The sequence below is a fragment of the Papio anubis genome, chromosome 10 (assembly GCF_008728515.1).
Source record: "Papio anubis isolate 15944 chromosome 10, Panubis1.0, whole genome shotgun sequence".
In the NCBI taxonomy this organism is placed as follows: Eukaryota; Metazoa; Chordata; class Mammalia; order Primates; family Cercopithecidae; genus Papio; species Papio anubis.
In genome coordinates, this window is record NC_044985.1 from 121,328,075 (window position 1) to 121,340,139 (window position 12,065).

General features: G+C 51.7%; 1 protein-coding gene across 1 annotated transcript in view; it reads left to right on the forward strand.

The window, feature by feature from the left end:
- Nucleotides 1-8,539: 8,539 nt before the first annotated feature.
- MLPH (melanophilin) overlaps nucleotides 8,540-12,065 on the forward strand; it is a 62,259-nt gene continuing 58,733 nt past the window's right edge. Inside the window, exon 1 of the mRNA XM_031651719.1 lies at nucleotides 8,540-8,596. The gene's annotated coding sequence lies outside the window, so the exon portion shown is untranslated. The remainder of the gene's footprint in view (nucleotides 8,597-12,065) is intronic.

Genomic DNA, 12,065 nt, shown 5'->3' on the forward strand with positions numbered 1-12,065 from the left:
GAAGCAGCTCCTAAGAGCCCAGTGAAGCAGCTGGAGCCACAGAGGCCTGCAGGGTCATCGGCTCCTGAAACATTGGCCCTTTGGGACGATGCTTTTTCTCTCCCTTCCCGAATGAGCCCCCTGAGAAAGCACTGAATGCGGGGTCAGACCTGTCACCATTGCCCTGAAGCCAGCTCCTGAGGATGGCCTGGTATACTGCAAGGCCAAAGGAGCCATCTGAGGAATGAGAGGGAGACCTGGCACTGAGGGCTCAGCGCAGCAGAGCTAGGGCTGGAGGGATGTCCACAGGGTGAGGTGGACGTTTGGCCAGAGGGGAGAGAAGAGAAGCACACAACTATTTACGGGTGCATTACAGACATGGGACTGTTTATGGGTATATTACAGGCACAGCACTGTTCAGGAGTTCATTGCAGGCACAGGACTGTCAGGGGTGCATTCCAGGCACAGGACTGCTCAGGGGTGCGTTCCAGGCACAGGACTGTTTATGGGTGCATTCCAGGGGCAGCACCACTCAGGGGTTCATTGTAGGCACGGGACTGTTCAGGGGCCCATTCCAGACACAGACGCACCTGAACAGCAGACTGTTAGGACTGCTTAGAGGTGCATTTTAGGCAGGGGTGTGGGGGCCTGGGGCAGGTCTATGGTGGCAGTTAGAAAACGGTCTTGAAGGAAGGGTATTCGAGAAGGACCTGTCCCGATGCATGAAGCAGCCAAGGTGGCTCTGCCCAAGGGCCTGGCGCATCATCAAATTGGGACTCAGCCATGTCTTCCCCAGGGCCACTGCAGGCACCTCAGTTGCCTGACCTTCTAGGAGAAGCAGAGAGGCACAGAGGCCAACATCTGCTCTCAGAGGCCTGAGCAGGAGCCGCGGCTCCACCGACATTGTCCAGTGACCTTTGTAAAGTCGCTTAACTCACATTTAGCCTCCCTTGCAGTCTTTTTTTCTCTCAGATGGGATGTTAATAACAGCGCCTGTCCCCCAGGGTTGTCGTGGGGTGCAGGGCTGCACACAGCGGAAGGGCTCAACATCAGGGAGCCGTATTAGCATCACGTGGTTGTCGCTCAGTGTGCAGAGAGGGCAAGAGATTGTTGTCGGGGCCTGGGACAGAGGCTGGGCTTCACCTGAGGCCAGGGCAGGGGCCCCCACTTGCAGGGCTTTGGGTGCTGCACCCCATCCCCTGAGGAGCCCCAGGCCTGCCCCGCTCCCCCACACCTGAAGATGGGCCTTTCTCTTAGAATTAGCAGGGAGGTCCAGGCCATCGCTTACACAACAGCGTTTGCTGAGGCAACCACATGTAGATGTGGTCCTGGGCACTGGGGCTACCGCTGGAACACCACCGGGCTGGGCACCTGGGTGTGGAAGGCAAAGGGGTCAAGCACTTCTTCCTCCTTGGAGGCTCCCCAGACTCCCTTTGCCTCCCAGATGGCCAGCCCAGAAGCCCATGTGGCCCGGGTGGTCAGATGGCCTGGGGTGTGGTAGAGTCTCACACCACTGGCTGCTACTCCTTAAGATGCACTTACGATGCCGCAAAAGCCCAGCAGCCCAGGCTACGGAGGGTTCCTGCACACTCAGAAACCCACCCGGGCAGTGTGGTGGCAGCCCCCAGCAGGACACTTGTCTGCCCCTCCCAATGCCCTACCCGCCTTCACCACCCTGTTCTATCCTGAACACCAGCCACTAGGGCCTGCACCAACTGCCCTCTTGGCACCAGCTTCCAAGTGGGCTCAGCCAAGAGGGGCCCAGCAGGAGCCTGGGGAGCAGGAAGAGAGAAGCCTGGCATTGACCCCATCTCCCTCCCTGCCTGCAGTGGCTGCTGCTGCCTGGACCCCACAGCTCTGGGGGGACCTCTCAAGGCTCCACACTCCACATTCCAGACACCAAGCCCTCATGTGCGTCTTTCAGGCCTGAGGCGGCAACAGCTCTTACTGCAGCCCCTCCCCAGGCATGTCACCTGTCTATTTCCTAACTCTGGCCACACCTTTGTCAGAGCTCCCCGTGGCAGCAACTCTGCCACCTCTCTCCTGCCCAGATCCTGGCTGGCAAGAGAAGGACATGCAGGGGAACCACTGGAAACCAGGAGGAGAGAGCTTAGGCTTAGCCCTCAGGCCGGAGCCCTTCAGCTACCAAGTCTCGCAGCCCAGTGCCCTCGCTTCAGTGTCCCGTTGGGTGGAGCCAGGGCACCAGGCAGACCAGATGGGGCAAAACCCAGGCCATGAGGGTTGAGCGTCTAGACCTCAGACCTCAGACCCAGGTAAAGCAGCAGCACCAGGGAAGTCCTCGGATAGGAGGTGCTGGGTGAGAAGGGTTGGTGAGAAGAAGCACCTCCCAACCTCTCTGCAGCTTCCTCACTCAATGGCTTGGGACTCAGGATACATGTTCCCACAGCCACAGCGGCCCCAAGTTGGTCAGGCTGACAGGCGGCTCCAGAAACCACACACCCCATGACATGAAGAAGCCGCAGACAGAGACACCCACAGTTTCCCACTGTTTCCTTGGAAATGGCAGGCCCAGGTCCAGCTCATCTACCCCCCTACCCTCAGTTAGAAACAAAGCCTGGCAACTTTCCCTGGCACACCCGGCCCACCTGGCCCACCCACTGACTGCCCCCAGCCTCTGCCCTGCAACTGTGGCCAGAAATGATGCCCTTCAGCTTGGCCCCAGAGCGGGGCAGGGGCCAGGCCTCCAGGGGTAGCTCAGGCCAGAAAAGGACAAGCTGGGAGCTTGGCCTTCCCAAGCAGTAGTGCTTGCTGGGGTTGGGGTTGGGAAGGGGGCGCAGCCCTGGCTGGAGAGCCCCAGGCGGCTGTGGGTGGGTCCCTGGAGGCCTCTGCAGGCCTGAAGTTCCTGGGGCTTGGATGGGCAATGGTCCAGGGATCTTGACCTTGTGTTTGGGGATGGTGGGAAATCCCAGCACTTCCAGCTCCCCGACCCCAGGGACTCCCCTAGCAGAACTTAGGGAGCAGAAAGCCCAAAGGTGCAATGCGATGCAGGCCTCCCTGCAAAGCCATTCCCCAGGGGCTGACCACGAAGCGGCCTGGGCCACCAACACGCCAGGCAGGGCATTAAGAGTGGAGAATTTTTTTAATTTGATACTAAACACGCAAAAAGGCATTCAAGTAATTTGTGGATAAAGTCTGTTGGATGCAGGGGCCCAGCGCTGGATTCCCACAACCACTTATTTATGGCTTAGTGCGGTTTGACTTTGAATCGCACAGAAGGGTGGGGCGGAGAGCTGCCCCACGGGTGCGCAGCGTTCAGGGTAAAGGTCCTAGTGGCCACTGATTCCCGGCAGCCGCTTGCTGTAACGAGGGGCTCCCGGCAACATGACGTGGGGCTGGGGGGCTCCAGTTCCAAGGAGACAGTGCCTGGGCGCGGGGCTCAGAGGCCCCGGGGTCCCCGGGAAGGGGTGGAGAGCCGGGGGCGCACATCTCCGGTCTCGGGGTCCGGGGACCGCAGACGCGGGGGCGCGCGGAACTGCGGCCGGGGCTGTAACCACCCCAGGGCCGCCCAGGCCGCGCCCAGAAAGGCTCCGAGGCGGGGCCGGGCCGCGGGGGGCGGAGGGAAGGGCCGGGGCGGCGCGGGGAGGACGGGGCTCCGGGAAGGCGGCGCGGGGCCCTCCCGAAGCCCGGCCGGGGCCCTGAGCTCAGAAGCCTGGGAAACGGAGGCCACGCCGGGCAGGAGCCGCGCTCGGTGTCGCCGCCCCCTGCGGACGAACAGCCCCAGACCCCGGCCCGCCCTGCAGGCAGGAGCTTTGGCGGCGCGCCCGGCTGCAGCCGTCGGCCTCTGTCGCCCCCTCCCGGAGCGGAGGAGTCACGGCGGGAAACAGCCCGAAGCCGGCGGGGCCCCGAGTGGGGGTGGGCGCTGCCCGCCCGGGGACCCCCTTTCTTGGCAGAGAGGATCCTGACATTGGTCTGGAGGCCGTACGTCAGTCCTGGGGATGTCGGGATCAGCCTTGGAGGATGCCCTCGATCTTTATCTTTTCATATGGCCCCAGTCCCTGGCAAAAGGTAGTAGACCCAGGGGAAGGATGCAGGAAGCGAGGAAGGGAATTCCCTTGCCATAAGCACCATCTTAGAGGTGTTGACACACAAACACACGCGCGCACACACAAATCCTCTAAGGTAACCACAACAGAACCTGTGAGCCATTTGTGAATACGCCGGGCACTCGGAAGTACTACTCCACCCCTGACTCACTGTGCCTACCTCTCAGACAAGGACCCATGCCTCCCTTCAGTCCTCTCTGAAGTGGGGACCACACTGGCATCTGCCTCATTTGGTAGCTGTGAGGATGAAATGTGGTCGAACCCGTAAACTCGCTAGAACAGCACCTGGCATTGAAAGGCTTGCAGCTGGCACCCTCCTCCTCATCTTCCTCATTCAATCAGTTAGGAATGCATCCAGCTGCAAGCTCAGGAAACGCAACTGGCAGAGGCCTAGATGTGCGGGTGTCTTTTTCTCCCATAACAAGGAGTTCAGAAGTCGCCTGTCAGCTTGGGAGCACAGCTCAGCAATGTGTCAGGACACTGGGCTTTCTTTCCATCCCCGATCCTTACCATCCTATTGCTGGTCTCCTTCTGGTTGCCAGATACTTGCTGTAGCTGCAGACCTCAGACTCAAGATCCAGGCAGGAAGAAGGGGGAAAGGATAGGAGGTAAAGGGCCTCCTCCTACAAGGGTTTCCTGTTTATTCTGGAAGGGTCAGGAACCTCTTGCACTTCGTTTGTCCAGAAGTGTCCATGCAGGCTATCTTCACTGCAAGGGAGGCTGGAAAATGCCTATTTTTAGGGGAAGTCCTTGCTCCTCTACCTGGAGTCAGGGTTCTGTTAGCACACAAGGGACATGGTTATTGGGTGGACAACCAACGGGACCTGCCAGTATGCTGTTGCATAGTCTATGTAACCTCCACTCTGGAGACAGAGAAATCAGTGCCCAGTAATGCTGGAAATCTTGCCCAAGGTCACACAGCTAGTGGGTGTGACATCCCAGTCTCCTGATTCTAAGTATTGATGTTCTGTATATCAGTGACTTGACATTGATGTTGAGGCATTTTTATGGCATTGGTTTTGAAGCGCTGATGTTAATTTATGAAGCATATTTATAATAACTGCTTTAAAATTTTTACCAGATAACTCCACCATCTGATGCATTGAAGTATCAGCATCTATTTATTGTCTTTTCTCACTCGGGTGTTTTTTCTGGTTCTTGGTATGACAGGTGGGTTTGTATTGTATCCTGGTCATTTGGTTATTATGTTCAAACGTAATAAAAGATTATTACAAACCATTAAAGAATATCTCCTGTTGGAGACACTGGTTGCAGACATCTCTGATACCCAGTCCAGGCTACATGGGGGATAAAAAGAAAAGCCTAAGGAACTCACCATATTATCTTTCCTCCAGTCCTGAGGTCTCTGGCCAGTCCACCTTCTTCTACCCGACTTTCAGAGTCCTTTTATCGTTGTCTGTTAAATAATTTCCATGGTATTTAGTTCTTAGAAGGGAGGAGTAGGGAAAAGTGAGTCTACCCATTTTGTTTCAGAACCAAAATCCTAAGTCCTTTTCAATAGCACATTCCAACCTACCTCTCACCGACTCCCACTAAATACCCCAAATCTACGCCAGCTCCAAAGGATTCATTGGTCTTCTCAGGGGATGGTGCCATGTAAAGAGCTCAGCATCAGTCAAATATTCAGCAACAGAAGTAGCTAGGTCAGCCTTGGTGAGATAGAGCTCACATAGTCAGACCATATGGCCTCCCTCATGGACCCCTGGCATGAACATTGAGGTGACCAAGGACAGAGTCTGACTCCACAGGGTAAATCACCTAGTATGGGTGAAATCATTCATTCAGTGTCCTTTTTGTCCTGGGTGGCCTCTGGTGAGCATTGACATGAGATAGAAGATCCACACATGGTGCCTATTGCCAAGATCCCTGCACATACCTCTCTGTCTCCAGTCTTTCAACCTTATTCTCTTCCAGTTCCCTGAACAATGAGAGAAGCTTGCATTAATACCTGGACCTGCTACAGAATTTTCTCATGCTCTAATCGTCCTCAAACCTGCCAGCCTTCCAAATCACTTCCCAAATGGATTGGAGTAGTATTCCCAAGTGAGCCATGTGCTGCCTCCAAAATCCAAAGTTCCACCTAGTGCTATGTCTGTCTTCATCACAGCGCCTGCAAAGAGAATAATTTGCCCTATACTTTCGAAGGTATGTCCCAGTACACTCTACATCTTTAGTCCCCTAAAAACCTAACCAAAGTTTTATATCCCTGGAACATCATAAGACTGGCCTCCCAATACACATATGTCTTACCAGGGTACTCAGCATCCTTCTACTCTCCTTTTTACCGGGTCTAATCTGGAAAATATCATCATATGTTGCACCAATGTGCTCAAGGTTCCTGAGGATTATATTGTGACAGCAATCAGAGATTTGATATAGCCCTGGGACAGACAATAGAGAGAAGGCATACTGTTGTCCTTCCCACGTAAAAGCTGTTTCAGATCTTTTCTGATGATGGTGTAATGGCTCCCCTGACTAATGTCAGCTCAGAATCTGTATCCAATCACCCTCCAAAGTTTGAGTGTTTTCCTTTCCCCTATGTACAGTTATCCTGGTAAATAACCGTGGGCCCTTTGGGGAAAACAACGTATAATATTTATGGTATATATTGTACTGACATTGTAAAGTCCTTTCTCAAAGGAACCATGCTTCTCCTTTAGTCGATGGGGTCTAGGTCTATAAAAACTGGTTTAGATATGGAAACTGAGTGAGGGATTGTGATTTTTCATTGCAGCATCTGATATCAGCCTTCCGTTCACCAGTCCTTGAATTATCTGTGTGCACAATCAACCAGTACCTTAGTCGTCTGCTAATTTTTTGAGCCCCAAGGAATACCACAGTCTACTAGCCATCCCGTAGATACTGGGTTGGTTGCTTTTCTGGATTTTCTGCCATTACAGAAATTCTGTCCACCCTGCCTCTGATAGTTGAGGATCTCTCTCTGAACTCTTCTATTTCAGAATCCCAGCATCCTCCGTGACACGACAGAGTGTAGTTCCACAGAGTAACTTCCTACTGTCAACACCAGCTTCAGAGGACAGCCAGTACTGAGTTGCCAAAAGATGCAGACACTCCCCACACTGGTACATTTCTTATTGCTTTGGTGAAGAAAGTGTCCTCTGGGTCCTCCCAGGAAACACAGTCAAATGGTAGAGTCTTTGATCTTACATAATAAATCCATTCTCACATTCCTACCTCCCTAAGCCTTCTAAGCTCTTACTCAATACTCTGCCAAGGCAAGCACAGCATCTACACCTCATTTACAACACGCCCAAGCTTCGCAGAGCCATCTCAGCAATGTATTTGAATGATTTCTAAGTATCCTCACCAGGAAGCCAAATTCTAAGACATAGACAAGTTCCCCCAAATCAACAAACTGAATTCAGTATCTTCATGGCTTATTCAGACACATTTCTGTCTGTTGCTTGGTGACCTATGTTAGCCAAGATTTGCAGTTATGTTCACTAGATGCTGTTTATTCCCAGAAAAGAAACTTTATTTTCCCACTTGGGCTATCCTGGGACCTGGCCCTAGTTATTGATGTAGAAGAAATAAGAAGAGATGGAGACAGATCTTGAGAAGGACAAGCATCACATTGGAAGGCAACCATCTCAGGTGAAGACTCTGCACAGTATCCAGGTATCAGCATCCTTGGGAAAAGGGAAAGGGCTATTCCCAAGAGGATTGTTGGGAATCTAGGTGTTCAAGCTTATACTCATCTATCCAAATGTCCTCCTCCCAGGTCACAGGATTCTACCACCCTATCAATGCCCTGACTTAAGCACAGAAAGTATATTCAGGGTGTTCCCTTTGTATTTCTGGTATAGATTTGCAGGATGTCAATAAAAAATGCTTAGTTAAATTTGAATTTGAGATAAGCAAAAAATAATATTTTAGGATAAGCAAGTATGCCCCATGCAATATTTAGAACATACTTATACTAAAAATTATTCAGTGTTTATCTGAAATTCAAATTTAACTGGAAAGCCTACGTTTCATCTGGAAACCGTACTCTTGGCACCCTTACAATCAAATCCTGGGTCTGATTTTCAGCACAGTCTGCACTAAGTTGGCAGGAGATGCAGATTTCTTTAAACACTGCCACAGAGGCCTTCTGGCTCTTACAGTATGCCCTGAGGAGATAGACCTGAGCCTGTCATTCCATTTCCAAAGTATGTGTGAAGTTGTTATGATAGTTTTTAAATAATTTTAAGTACCTGAAAATTCTAACCAAGTATTTTCAGAACCTGAAATATGTTTACAAAGCCAACTTCAAAACCAGTGACCTGAGCAGGTAGAATTTAAGCCTGTCTTGAGGGTTAACCTTGGATGACTGTAGGAGAAAACGGAAAGGCACAAAACACAGCCTGATGTTGCATTTCCACCCAGAACTGAAGGCACATGTGCTCCTGGGAATAGGTGGATTCATTTGGATTTGTGCAGCCAGAAAGCCACTGGAAATTAATTGGGTTTGGAGTTCAGGTGGTGGCAAGCTTGGAAAACTATGTAGTTCGCAGAAGGGCAAGACTGGGGTGAGTATGGGGAATGGGAAGGTGAAAGTGGGGAATTCATGGGTTAGGAATTGGCTCTAGGTACATTATTAGTTGGTAATGGGCTTTGAATCTGGCCATGAGTGAGGGGGAGTCCTAGGGGCAGGGATACTGCTGGATTCCTGCTGCTGGCTCTGGGGTGGTTTCAGCCAAGCCCTCTGCTGACATCAGACCAACCTGAGAGGTGCAGGCAGTAGCAGCTCAAGCAAGAGATCTTGTAACAGCTTTCACCATGGGGAGGGCATTAGCAACACTGCAAATATTCTGGAACATTCACACAAGAGTTTAACGTGAGATATGAAGTGCAGCTTATGTGTTGAAACTGAAATTAGGCCATCGCTATGAATTATGGAAGTGGAGAAGAAGCAAAAAGAATTGTTCCTGTAACGCCTGATTCAACCATTGTGATTTGGGAATGGGGTGATGCCCACCACCTGATGTGGGGCACGATGCACTCAGGGCCTAATGGGGCTGCTCGCCACTATTTTCTCCAGCAGGGGCCCACGAGAGGTGCTCTGGTTTTGAATTTCTAGATCTGCTCTTCCTGCTTCTGGCTGTGCTTCCTGCTTCTGGCTGTGCCAGGCCCCATGAACCAGTCATCCCTGCTGTGGCTGTTGCCTGCCCCAGGCGCTGTGGAAGTCCAGGCTCAGAGGCCCTTAGACCTGGGTTTGCCTCTGGTATATCCCCTCTCTGACTGTGTGACCTTGCGCCAGTGCCTCAGCTTCCTTATCTGCACAACACAGTTGACACTGGGGAACTCAGATGCCCAACCCAATTGCTAATGTGCAGGCCAGGCACATTAGCAATTTTCTGAATGACCCCGCCACCCAACCTCCCTTCATCTGACCACACTTGCTCGGCACACAGTAGCCTTCATTGAGGACTGGTGCCCCTCCTGCTATCTTTCTTCATAACCACATGACCAAGATTTACAGAAGTAGGTCTGGAAATTTTATTGCCTGAACTCATTCCCTTCAATGTAGACCATTTCTGCCTAATTCCTGAATCCTTCATGGTTAAAGCTCCTAATTAAGGTAATTTAGGTAAAGAGAACTGCTCATTGGCCCATGCCCCAACATGAGCTGAAGCTTCCAGAACCCCCAGAAGCCTGAGATTTCTGATGGTTTTAGATTCAAGAACTTCATTGTTCAGATTTTTCACTCCTCTTGGCTGGCCTCTCTGGTTAATTAGAGCTCCCTTCAAGCACTCATCAAAATGTAGTTCTCTATGTGTACAGATGAGGGAAAGCACATTGCCAACATAAATGTGAGAGTCCTACATTTCTGAGCACTCACACATGTGGGGTAGGAATTTAGGAATCCTAAATGGAATTCTGCTAAGCTTTGAGCAGAAGGGGACTATTTCTTACTCTGTAGCACACGCATCCTAGGAGAGAAAACAAAGGGTGATCTCAGACCAACACAAGAAAGAGAAGGAGGCTGAGCTGAGCTGGGGGTCACTGTCTCAAAACATAGTAAGGGCCAATGAATCGTAACAGCAAGAGGAGAATGATGGGCCCCAAGCCAGCAGAGATCCCTGGGAGGACAATTCAACCCTCCCTCTCCCAGCTCTGCATTCCGTTGTCCCATCAAGTCATTAAGGGACCCTGCTCTTCCAGGGAAGTGCTGTGAGGCCACCTGGATGGTGGAGGGCAGAACTAGCTCTGTTTGCAAAATGCCCTCCAGTCAAAGTTAAGATGAAGGGCAACATCAAAATATGATATTATGGCTATTGAACAATATTTAATCAACATGTATTTGTTGAGAGCCTACTATGCACCAAACACCGTGGAAGGCAGCAGGACATCAGAGTGACCATCACAGTCCCTGCCATCCCAAAGTCCAGAGCAGGGGAGCAACAGACACTAACCAGATAATCACACGAGCACGGGAGATAAACTATGGGCCTGGTCTGCAAGAACACGCAGGAACCACAGGGAAGCTGACAGTGGGCAGGGCTGCGTGGCCAGGACCCGATTTCTGAGGGAAGGACAGTTGAGTGGTGATCCAAACAGGGAGCAGGACTTGGACAGATGAAGGGAGGTTGGATGGCGGGGTCATTCAGAAAAGAGCTGGAGCCCAGAAAACAAGCAGAGGCAGCCAGGGTGGGCCTGTGCAAGTAGACCAATGAGAGCCCAGGGAGCTGTGTGTGTGCTCAGCTGCTTGGAGGGCAGTCACATGAGCCTGTGTGCTGACGAACTGGCAGGAGCAGAGTCAGGTGACAGCTCTTTAAAGGCCTAGGGCACTGTTGCATAACCCATGATCCCCCACCCAGCTGAACAACGGCAAAGCCAGAATGCTTCCAAAAATGGGTTCCCCCCTCAATTTTCCAGGTTTATTGGAAGGAAAAAAAAGGATTCAGTGTCTGATGAAAACATATTTTCTTGTAATTTACAAGTAGTTGACTGGACATGGCTAAGATTTGGGGCAATATTTTGCATGTGTTCCGTTTCCTGGATGGTTATCTCAAAAATCCAGACACCCTTGTTAGCCCAATGCCATACTGGCCTAGATGGTTTAGACAGAGAGACTGAGGGGGATGGGTTTTAACTACTGCCTGCCAGAGAGCTGGAGCAACCAGGAGAGTTAGTGGATGGGAACTGCGGGCCTTTTCAGCACTAATCCTGGACTCTGCCATTGCCAAGGAAGCTGGCACGTCCAGACTCTGTGAGGCTTCTTGGTGAGCCAGAAACCTTCTCTCCCCTAAGGTCCCCTATCCATGTGCAAAGCAGAGACTAAGCCCAAGGCCACCCCTCAGTGGGACTTGCCTGACCAGTTGTCCTTGGAACTGGAGGACGCCCAGCCAGTGAAATTAAAGGGTGTTTCTCTGAAGCCCATCTTCCGTGGTGAGCTTCCTGCTGGCATGGCCAAGCGAACCATCCTTTCCTCCCTCTCATGCCAGCCACTAAGTCCCAGCAAAGGCTGAGTCTCCAGATGGCTACTATTAAGACAAGGAAGTAGGAAGGGGGCTCTCTGCTGCCCTCTGGTGTCCACCCACCAACCCAGACTTTAGCAGCGTGGCTTGTGAGGCTCAGGGCTGAAGAGTTCAGCTGCCCCTGACTCATTGTGTGATCTTGGGTAAACACCATCTGACTCTCTGGGCATCAGTTTCCTCCTTTAGAAGGTAAACAAGGAAGGGTAGGTCTCAGGGCAGGGTAAAACGTCACGGAGGTAGAGAGTACCAACAACAGGCACCCTGGGGAGCCCTGAGAAGAAGCTGGGAAGGCAGGAATACAAAGACATAAAATCTATTCTCTGCTACCATTTGACATTGTTTATGAAATTTTGTTCTTTATTTATTTATTTTTTTTTTTTTGAGACAGAGTCTCGCTCTGTCACCCAGCCTGGAGTGCAGTGGCACCATCTCGGTTCACTGCAACCTCTGGCTCCAGGGCTCAAGCGATTCTCCTGCCTCAGGAGTAGCTGGGACTACAGGCACGCACCACCACACC